The sequence below is a fragment of the Brassica napus genome, unplaced genomic scaffold (genome assembly GCF_020379485.1).
Source record: "Brassica napus cultivar Da-Ae unplaced genomic scaffold, Da-Ae ScsIHWf_1178;HRSCAF=1689, whole genome shotgun sequence".
NCBI lineage: Eukaryota > Viridiplantae > Streptophyta > Magnoliopsida > Brassicales > Brassicaceae > Brassica > Brassica napus.
Window position 1 is genome coordinate 27,499 of NW_026014599.1, and position 11,971 is coordinate 39,469.

General features: G+C 39.5%; 1 long non-coding RNA gene across 1 annotated transcript; it reads left to right on the top strand.

The window, feature by feature from the left end:
* The first annotated feature begins 9,994 nt into the window (after positions 1 to 9,994).
* LOC125596317 lies at positions 9,995 to 11,620 on the top strand. The gene is made up of 6 exons (XR_007330991.1): positions 9,995 to 10,097; positions 10,181 to 10,380; positions 10,463 to 10,566; positions 10,650 to 10,705; positions 11,166 to 11,289; positions 11,401 to 11,620. It is a non-coding gene; the product is annotated as an uncharacterized LOC125596317 (long non-coding RNA).
* Positions 11,621 to 11,971: the final 351 nt, after the last annotated feature.

The following is an 11,971-nucleotide window of genomic DNA, read 5'->3' on the forward strand; positions in this document are numbered from 1 at the left end:
TAAAAGAGTTGTGTTCTGTATATTTTTCTCATATTGTAATTGCTTCTTCTTTATATTAAATACAAAATATTTGAAAAAAAAAATTGCTTGCTTTAATTCATACTTGATTAATAAAAACTTTGAAAGTGATATCAGTAATATATATGTTTTACCGCCGTCGCATTAGAGCATTATTATCAGGGTCTCTCAAGTGGGTTGTTTAAATTAATTGTGATTAGAAAAAATAAAAATTACCTATTTATCATAAAGACGTCGCTTAGAGCACTTGCAATGGTCATGCCCACATTGGACCAACTTACCCAACCAAATTTTCCCTCACCCAACCAAATGACTTCTCCTCTTCAAAGTTTCGAACCTCTTGAATCACTTGAATAAAAGCCTTCCCTCACCCAACCAAATGACTTGGACCAACTTACCATTTGCAAGAATTCACCTGATGTTTTGTGCTTAATGAATGTGAGAGTTGGTTGATTTGAATGTGTGGATGCATGATGATGAGTGTAGGGATGAAAAGAGTTCAGATAGACCTAGAGAAGCTAGAGTGTAATAAGAGAGTGTGCTCGTGCTGGATTAGATGTTGAATCGAGTACTAGTTGTGTTTCTTTTGGCTATGAGCTCCCACCTTCAAACCTCTCTCCCTATGAGTTCTAGAAAGTTCACTTGTGGACAAGTAAAAGAACAAGTTTGGGGGAGTTGATATCTTGCATATTTTCATTATCTTATCCATTCATCCATGTGCATTTTGATCATATAGACTAGGATTTAGCCATGTTTAGGTTACATTCTGCATACATGAGTCTCTATCAGGTGTTGGAGTGCCACATGGAGTTCCTGGAGACACTTGGGTGCATTTGGAGCTCAAAGGAGGTGATTAGAGTGATCTTTGGACGAGCACTGCCTGGAGCGACCAGCCCAGAGCGACTATCTCAAGTCACTCCAGCCAGAGCGACCTACCGGAGCGACGCCATGAACTCGCTCGCCCTATACGCTTCGGAGCGACCTCATAGAGCGACAAGGCGAAGTCGCTCCAGCTCCTAGAGCGACCAGTTCAGAGCGATAAGGCGAAGTCGCTCCAGCTCCTAGAGCGACCTCACCACAGCGACCAGTTCAGAGCGACACAGCCAGGTCGCTCGCGAGGAACGACCCGGGAGCGACGTCTTCGGAGCGACACAGCCAGGTCGCTCGCGAAGAAACGACCCGGGAGCGACCTCTCGCAGCGACGTGCCGAGGTCGCTCCACGTCTATTTGTTTGGCCGAATTCATGTTTTCTCAAGGGCCTTTTGGTCATTTCATTATGCACGTTTTTATTTTCTAAACCTATGTTTTAATACTCTGTAAGCCACCAGGAGGCAGAGCTATCTTTGTTCTGAAGAAAACCACCAAAAACCTTGAAAAAGGGGATCTCTTTGATTCATTGATCAGATGTTCTACTGTTGATTTCTATTCTATTATCTGTATTTTCTCTAAATGATTAATCTGAAATCTAATATGGGTTTAAGAGGAATCATGGAGATTAGTGAGTAATCACTTTTTGAATTCATGGGTTAGGGAGATTAAGGGTGATTAGGTTAGTTCTAGGATGTTTTAGTGTAGATCATTCTTGTTCCTTGCTAGTAGAGTATTCTTAATGCATCTTCTGAGTTGGCCACTCAAAAGTTGATCAATAGGCATTTCCCACCCGAAAGGTGTTTGATGAAATGCCTGAGACAACTCTCCTAGGCTTTTAGTATACTTTGCCAAAGACATTTGTTGTTAAAGATGCTAAGATAGCTAATAGACTTGTTAGTAATGATTGCTTTCATATTATTCAACCAAAGACATTTGATGTTTGAGATATGTTAGCAAATGAGCATTCATCTAGACATAGAGCTCGCTTAGAATTGTGTCTAGGCTTAAGGTTGATAGTTTGATTGATCGTTTGCCATCCTTAGTTCGATACTTGATCACCCAAGGTCTAATCCCTCTGCCCATGAGTTCTCTTTTCCTTTAGTCAAGAAAGTATCATTCTGTTATTGCTTTCTAGTTTTAGTCATAGCTTAAAACCCATCTAAATCATTGGTTGCACTTAGATTAAGTGAGTACTTGCATTCTCAGTGCTTTGATATCCCTCAGAACTGGTTCGACAATCACTATACTACAACATTTGTCTTAGGAGCCTTGAAAACTCCTAACATCATCTCTTAACTTTTAACTAAAAAAACTAAGAATCGGTTCTTAAAATTCTTATTTAAGAGCCGGTTCTTAGCTTTTTTAGTTAAAAGTTAAGAGACGGGTTTTTATATTCCGCTAAGAACTCCACCTTAAGAACCCCCGATAATCATGCTCTTAGAGCATCATTATCGCACAAACCCTTAATGGATTTCTTATTTATTTATTTTTTTCGTTTTTGTCTGATTAAAAAAAAATAAAAAAGAATCAATCGTGGGCCGCCACGTGTCAGTGGGTCCCGCGAACAGTTGAAAAAACCCACCGAAAACGTCTCTTATTTGGCGACTTGGGCATACGGTTTTTGTTATTTTGTGCCCCTCTTGTACTTTTTGCTTAAGAGACCTTTTTTTTTACAGGGATAAAGATGCTTTAAGATGATTTTATTTTTTACCAACATAATTGATAACCTACCCTTTTCTTGTCTTAAAATTGTTGTTTTTGTTCACATATATATATATATATATCATTCACTCTTGTTTTTCAGGCTCCACTCTGAGAAAGCATCCCTTGCATGAGAAAGGCCAAAGATCACCAGAAAGGTTGGATACTCTGTCATGTATCTTTTTTCTGATCCTTATCTTTGTGTTGGATATGTATTTACTATTTAGCTGTCTTGTTCTTTTTTGTGTTGGATATGCCGTCGCAGTGAAAGACTTGATATCCAGAAAATAGGGTGGGGCACATGCCACACCCTCTAATACACTAACACTGGGACTGCCCCTGGTTTTGATCTTCTTTTTTTTTTTTCATATTTCCCGTGAGAACAATGACAAGACAGATTTTTTGGCTAAAGAGACCACTTATGGGAATAGTGCTTATGAGAAACTTTTAAAACATATATGGGATTTCCCGAATGTATTTGATACATATTCCAGATTAGAACTCGTCTTTGATGTTTTATAATTTACAACCAAATTTTATAATACGACTGTTAAATATTATTGACTCTAATTTACCGAAATTGTTCGCTCAAAACAAATAAATAAAATAATAGTGATTTTATAAAATCGATACTGAATTAATTTATATTGATAAAAAAAAATATAAACCATATAGGAAAAGGAATGAGGAAAAAAGTCGTATATATTAATCTTGTAAGAGTGAGCAAACGAAAACCCTAAATAACAATTCAAGCCACCATCTTAAGACTCACGATGATGAGAAAAAACACATTAAAGATGTCGGACCTTCCATGTGATTTGATAGAGGAGATACTTTGTCGCGTTCCGGCTACATCTCTGAGGCATTTACGATCTACTTGCAAACAATGGAACTTATTGTTCAACAACCGGAGATTCACAAGAAAGCACTTCGATAAATCCCCAAAGCAGCTTATGACTCTCATGTTGAACGAGTCTATGGTTTGTTCGACGAGAGTTAATCTCAATGGAGTTCCAGAGGTCACAAGCGAACTTAGCCTAGTTGACCCTCTTTATAGTAGTTTAATAGATCATGAGTTCGATATTTATGAAGTCTTTCACTGCGACGGCCGTGGTAACACTCGCTAGTAGCTCTTTTTCATTTCTTTTTTGGTTTTGACTCTCTCATGCCTTGAATGTTTCATAGGTTTGAGATGTTATTCGTCATGAATTGTATTCGTGCAAATTTTTTCTCACTATAAGGTCTACACTCTTATCATGTAAACGTTTTTATTTTAATTGAAAGCCCTTTGTTAAAAAAAAAATATCAATTATCAATAGTTTATGATTAGTCACAGAAGAGGTAACGTTCCATTTATCGGATGAATCTTTTCACAGCTCCAATACATCCCTCGCATGACCTAGCTACTCAGAGAACAAAGGAATACAACAGAAAACAGAAAAACTAAGTTAGCGCAACCGTACAACAAAGTTTTTACAAGAACATTTATTAATAAGCATATCACATTGCTTTCGATCTAAAAGAGTTGTGTTCTGTATATTTTTCTCATATTGTAATTGCTTCTTCTTTATATTAAATACAAAATATTTGAAAAAAAAAATTGCTTGCTTTAATTCATACTTGATTAATAAAAACTTTGAAAGTGATATCAGTAATATATATGTTTTACCGCCGTCGCATTAGAGCATTATTATCAGGGTCTCTCAAGTGGGTTGTTTAAATTAATTGTGATTAGAAAAAATAAAAAATTACCTACTTATCATAAAGACGTCGCTTAGAGCACTTGCAATGGTCATGCCCACATTGGGATCCTTGGCAATTGTTTAATATATTTTTTTTTTGTTTTTTTTTTGTTTGAACAGTGAAGGATTCGAGTCCAAAAAGCTCGTCCAATGGTGATCCCGAAGACGGAGTCCTTAGCAAGAAAATATTATTATTTTTTTGTAAAAAAAGTAAAATTGAAAATTTATTAATTTCATAATTAAAATAAAAGGTACAAGGATTCAATTTAAAGATACAAGGATTAAAAGATACAAGGTTTAAATATAAAGATACTAATTATTAATCTTCATCGCCAAATTTATTCCAAATGTTTTCGATCAAATCATTCTTCAATCGTTCATGAGTTTGCCTATCACGAAGATCATTTCGGTTGGGAAATATATTATTGAGAATTGTCGGGATTTCGTTTAGTGTAGGGTTTGCGTTTAGGACCTCCGAAGTTCTGGAAGATGCTCCTTCTTCAAATTCTGAAATATCGTACCGCATTGAATAACCATCTCGTTCATCTTCAACTATCATATTGTGTAGTATGATACATGCTCTCATTATCTTTCTTATCTTCTCTTTGGCCATCGTACGAACCGGGTTTTTCACAATCGCAAACCGAGCTTGCAATACTCCAAAAGCACGCTCGACATCTTTTCGGATTGATTCTTGAACTTGAGCAAATAACTGTTGTTTAGGACTTTGAGGGAGTGTGATACTTTGGATAAATGTTGACCATTTTGGATATATACCATCTGTGAGGTAATATGCCAACTAATACATGTGGTTGTTGACCATGTACCTCACCCTGGGAGCTCGACCTTCTAAAAGGTCATCAAACAGAGGAGATCGATCGAGGACATTAAGATCATTTAAGGTACCTGGAAGACCAAAAATGCATGCCAAATCCAAAGATCTTGTGAAGCTACGGCCTCTAAGACAATAGTCGGTTTTCCGTGGCGACGGGCGTACTGTCTTTTCCAAGCGGTTGGACAATTTTTCCACTCCCAGTGCATACAGTCAATGCTCCCGACCATCCCAGGAAACCCTCGTTTCTCTCCCATATCGAGTAGCCGTTGAAGATCCTCTGCTGTGGGTCGTCGCAGATACTCATCTCCGAATAACTGTATTATCCCATCAGTGAAATGATGTAAACAAGAAAGTGCAGTGCTCTCACCAAGTCGGAGATATTCGTCAACCGTGTCAGCCGAATTTCCATAAGCAAGTAGACGAATTGCTGCCGTACATTTTTGTAGTGCAGTAAGACCCCACCTACCCGTTGCATCTTTTCTTTGCTGGAAGAATGGAAAGAATTGTTCAAGGCCATCGACAATACGTATGAATAATCCCTTATTCATGCGGAATCGGCGTCTGAAAGTTTGTATCGAATATATCGAATGGTCGTCGTTGAAGTAGTCATTGCTTAGCTGGTGCTGTCCTCCTTCGCGGTGTCGTTCAGTATAACTACGGGTCCTTTGCGGTATGGGTTCGGCCTCAACTATATCGTCGTAAATTTCGTCAATGAAATCTTCGATAATATCATCCAATCTCTCCTCGATTTCATCATTTTCATCAGACGAAGCATGTTGATGAGATGGATACAAAGGATTGAGAGAAGCAAGTAGCAGAAAAATATTACAATGGTTTTCGTTCCAAAATATTACAACGGTTTTGGTGATAAGGTTTTTGATGTTGAGGAGAAAGAGATACATATCCGACTACTTATACTACAAGAAGGGAAAACCCGTGACTTATGAGCAGGAACTACATGCCAAAATGCTCTCAGTACTCTAAATCCACCCGTGACAACTCCGCATTAGCTAAGGAACAAAAGAACTCCTATCCTCCCGTGACAACCTGCAACAACACGTTTAAAAAATGGTTAGTTTAGCTGTAACAACTAAGCAAGTTCACACATCACACAACAAGTACTAACTTTTCCTGCAAGTGACCTCAAACAACACACAGTATACATCATAACATTTCAGACATAAGCTTCATTTTTAGTGTTGTTTCGATCTCAGACAATGGCTCTTTCTTGGCCAGCAAGCGATCAAGGAGTTTATTTCTAGACAGTTTTTCCTTAAGTTCCAAAACGCCTTGTAGCTTAGACAACTCCTCATCTCGACCACTCTTCTTCTTCTTACTGGCACCTTTCGCAGCCTTTACCCCGACTGGTCTATCCTCATCTTCTCCAACAACATTTTCTTCTGCTCCGTCAAGATCCACCACTGGCCTCCGCTTTTCCTTTCCACCATCCTTAGCCATATAAGTGGAGGCCCATTTCTGCTCATGCCTGAGCTCTCTCCAGCAGTGATCGAGTGTGAACTTGGTATCGTACTTGGTGAAGAATATGTCGTAAGCAGCTTTGATCACATCATCATCATTTTGGCCGCTTCTCTGCTCCCTCAGCGCATGGTTGTAGCAACCAGTGAATCTGGATACTTCATGATTGATCCTAGACCACCTCTGCTTACAAGAAGTAACCTCTCGCGGTACTTCCCCAACGAGCTGAGGGCTGGCGTTGTAGTAGTCTACAATACGCTTCCAGAAAGCAACAGCTCTCTGCTCGTTGCCTACGAGAGGGTCCTTACTGGTGTTAAGCCAAGCACCAATAAGGATCCTATCCTCTTTGGGTGAATATTTCCTTCTATCTGCAAAGGTCTTAACAGACTCCTCAGGGACTTGCCTACGAGACTGACCAGGGACTTGCCTACGAGACTGACCAGGGACTTGACTAGGACACTCAGGAGGGATTTGGCTAGAACACTCAGGAGGGATTTCGCTAAGAGAATCATCAGGAGCTTGAGACCCGAGCCAAAAAGGCTCGGGTGATTCAAGATCTACTGGCATTTGACTGTACAGCAGGTGTCTATAACCCGACATGGCTGTAAAAATGCTCTGTGTTACTCAAGTAGTTACACAGAGCCTTAAGTAATACATGTTCCAATTTATTATACAATAATAGCCTATCAAATCTGAGCGGTTAGGAAGATAGGAAGCAAACTAAAAGCAATTTAACCAAACACCATTCAAAATCAGTACCAAAATTAAATCCTATGTACTATAGCAATTTAAACGTAGAACCTTTAAAACCAATCAAATCACACGGGTTGGGAAGATATAAAGCAAATCAGTAGCATTTATTAATCTACAATACTATTTGAATTTTTTTTTTACGGAATATACATTGTCAAGTGATAGAAAAGAAAAGCAGAGTACCTTTACTTTTTTGGCCATTGGACAGGTGATAGAACACTCCCCCATTGAAGCCTTTGAAGCTACTCCTGCAAACAAGTAACATTAGGCAGTCAAATGTTTTAATACAAACGCATAAACTGAAAATGAAATCCAAATAAGTCGAGAACTTACCATGTAGAACCAAGATTACCAAACCTATGACCACTAGCAGGCACACCATTAGCTTAACTCGTGTGGTATCCTTTCTTGCGTCGTACACAGTCTTCTCTAGCAGCAGCAGCTTCTTCTCTCTCTCTGCAACTGCTTCCTTAAGCCGTCTTATCTCCGTCTGAAAGTCCCTCATCTCCTCCATGACCGCGTCATCCCACCACTTCCAGATGTGAGTGGCTCCATCAACGACATTGTTGCAGGTGAAATACCTACGGCCTGGATCTTTTTCCGTGTAGGCTGTAGCAACAACCGGCTCACTCCCACAGTAGCAGATCGTCGGGATGCCATCATCCCCCTCAGGTTGAGGTTGGTTCTGAAACGGCTCTCCATTATCGAAGCTACTCTGAGCTTCATCGGCGTACAACTGAGCTTCAGCGTCGAGAAGTGAGGTGATGTCGATGGACGTTGATGATGAGGATGGCTGGCTATAGCTATACCTTCCCATTTTCTTTAACCTGCAAAGAAAGAGACAAGCAAAAAGCAAAGATTAGGATTGATTTTAAAAACAATAAGAAAGACGAACACCATTCGACACTAAATAGAGTCGCAACCCTAAATCGAATGGAAAAAATGCACAATTTACAAATCCGTAAATCGATCGAGACCCAAAAGGGTTTTCAAATCCCTAAATCGATCGAGACCCAAAAGGGTTTTCAAATCCCAAAATCGTTAGAGACCCAAAAGGGTCTTCAAATCCCTAAATCGATCGAAAACTAATCGAAACCTGATTTAAACGGAAAATAATCGATTGAAACAAAACAAAATCGATTGAAACGAAAGCAAATCGATTGAAAATAAAAAATCCCCAAATCGCAGATTTTTTTCGAACCCTAATTTTGATACGAAACGATTCCAACTCTATTGAATATAAATGGAAACACTCTAGTTCGATTAATATAGAAAAAAACGCTTCTACTTACCTTGACGATCAGACGGAGTTGAATCGCGAAGGTGGGATCCGACAATCGCCCTATAGAGTTGAGAGGTTTTTTTTTTTCTTTGCTTTCGTCGAAATGACGATTTTTTTCTCGCCAAGACCAAACACATTCGCGCCTCCGTCCAATCTATTTCCGCCACGTCGTCCACGGACCGGGTCCGTCAAGATGCCATTTAATCCGTCAAATGGGCTGGGTTTATATTAGTTAAAAATACAAAAAGTGCAACGGACCGGACTGACGGATTCGTTGTCATGCCCCGTTACAAGTGCTCTTATTAGTTAGGAGGAGGAAGAGACGTTGCTTAGGGGACACGCATCACACCTGGAAGTCTCCTACTCTCTTTCTTCTCTATCTCTCTCCCGTCTTGGTTTGGTGAAATCCGTGGGTTTGGAATCCAAATCGTCGTGATTGATCGTCGAGGACGAATCAGTGGGCGATTCCGTTAGCTATGGTGGGGTGGGTGATAGCGTTACACGGCGGCGCCGGAGCCATTCCGATCAATCTCCCTGACGAGCGACGTATCCCTCGCGAGACCGCCCTCCGTCACTGCCTCGATCTCGGCGTTCCGCCCTCAAATCCGGCAAACATCCACTTGACGTCACCGAACTCGTCGTACGCCTCTCTCTCTCTCTCTCAGTCGGATCGTTTTGTGATTCGGTTATCATATAGTTTTGTAGCTATCGATGAGGAAACTGATTACTAGGAGACGAAATAGATAGTCAACGGTTTTAGTTTCTGAGTTATGGTGTACACTGCTTAATCTGAATCTGAAACTATCAGTTTTTTTCTAGGTTCTGGTTAAGCTTAATATTGAGTTCTCTTTTACTTTTTCTTGCACATGCATTCTTGCTTGTCTTGATGGGTATATGAACATAGCAATGGATCAGACAGAGGAGTATGTCAACGGCCAGCTCAAGAACAAATACGGTGATGCCTTGGCGCTTAGAGATGAGTACTTTGCTGTTGATGATGATGAAGAAGAAGCTGCTGCGTTGGCGCTTAGAGATGATGAGATTCGATCACAAAGCATTTATAGCTCTCGGCTTTGTTGCGTTAAGAGCTGATGGAGAGAGGGAGCTTCTGTTCTTCAGACACCCAAGTGCTGATATGCTTCTTACGGAAGCTGAGCTTGACAAGAACTTAATCCAAAAGGTGAGATTTTGTCTCTCTTTTGATCTACATGTTCAATGTGAGGACTGAGTTACAGGTCATGTTCATAACAGTATGTAGTTAACTAAAAAGCTGATGCACCAATGTGTCTGAGAACTGATTGGTATTGATTTATTATGTACAGGTGAGATGACTTATGTAAATCTTCAACTAAACCCTGAGATGATGATCATCATCATCAGCTTGCCAAGAAACTAACAGCCGTTGACCTTGTTGCTATTGGTATGAGACAAATATCTAAACTTTTTTCTCATATATTGTGTCAATTGAATTGATCTTTTACTACCTTTGTTGAATTTTTGAAGGAGTTGGAACAACAATTGGAGCAGGAGTGTATATTCTAGTGGGAACAGTAGCTAGACAACACACAGGACCTGCTCTTGCTGTATCGTTCTTCATCGCTGGAGTAGCAGCTGCTCTCTCCGCTTGTTGCTATGCTGAGCTTGTTCTTATTGTCCATCTGCTGGCAGTGCTTATCATTATGCTTACATCTTCTTGGAGAAGGGTATGTACTAGATAGGATTCTTTTTTTTTTTTACTCAAGTTGATATTTATATACTTTGAGTAAAACCCACGTGTCGTTACAGCTTACTAACCGAGTAGCAAACATCGAATCGTACACGTGTCATAGCGGCCACGAAACGGGAAGGTCCTTCTAGTTCCAACAACAGTAACGACGCAGCAAGCAGAGGTAATTATTGCTTCGTGTTTAATTGGAGCTATTTTCGATTCGAAACGAGATAGGTTTATCTGATTCGGTGTTTTATTATGAAGCAGATGCAAAGGAAAACAATGCGCTCTAAAACATTCAGTCACAGAATCAATTAAAGGTATGTTAAGATTTAGGGGTAAGCGCAAGAAAATGAAATTACCTCCAGCAGCATCCGCAAAGATTCTGCTGATTTTTTTTATTATCTATTTTCTGATTGTTCCTGCATCAGAGGCCTTTTAGTTTCTCAATCAACTGCTTGTGAATTTTGATATATGCTTTGGTTTTATTCCACTTGGAACAATCCCGTTGATAACTATTGACAAGTTTAACAAAACGGTCCGTTGCTTATATGTTATCAAATACTAATTGAGCTCATGTGACATGCATAGGTGCGTAAAGTTCAATCAAACAACCCCTCAGTCCTACAAGAATCCACCTAGACGTCTTTTGTTATGTTCCCAGAGTAGATATAGACAGGAGCTTAGTTTGAGTTTTGTCTGTTTTGTCTGGTCCTTGATTCTTAGGGCGTTTCAGAAATGGTGCTGACATTTTACGCTGTGATTACTTGCATTTTGCAGGCATATACATGATGATGATCATTGTTTATAGCTTTCGTCCTAAAAACCAAACAGGTGAGGTACTAGAAAGGTCATTCCACTTGGAACATTCCTATTGGCAACCATTGGGAAGTTTAACAAAACGGTGAGTTGATGTACTCGTTGGGGACAGAGATATGTTATAAATACTATCGTAGCTTGGCTCTGAGGTTGAATGCTAATTTTTCTATGTACTTTTCTGTTGATTCATACACAGGTGCTGAAACTTCAATCAAACAACACAAGAATACACCAAGAGGTGTTTTACAGGTCACTGTTATGTTTAGTTTAAGTTGGATGTGTTTGTCTGGTTTTAGCGCCATATCTCAAAATTCAGTAATTGAAGTTGTATTCTGTATCATTTAGATGTCTGTGATTACATTGTATGCTCTATCAATCGCATATTGCAGGCAAAATAAATACTAAAACTACCTTAACATTGTTTCCCAAAAAGAAGGAGAAGTGTCTAAGTAGAGTTGTGAGCGTTCCGGCTGATTGAGAATGATCAAGTGCGTTTCTTCACAACCTTGTCGTAGTGGTCCTTGATTTGACCTTTAGTTCTTGTCGTGACTATCTCGCTCATGGCCCTCCAGCTGATTCTACCTTTTTTGTGTCGACATGTTTCCAGCGCTTGAACAAAAACTCTGCCATAAGGAAAAAAAAAATTTAATCACATTTAACAAACAAACAAGAAAATGAAAACTTATTTAAAACTAAAGAAACGCTTACTCATGCTCGGCAGCTGTCCAATGACCTGAGTTCTTCTCTTGTACGAAGGGTACAATAGA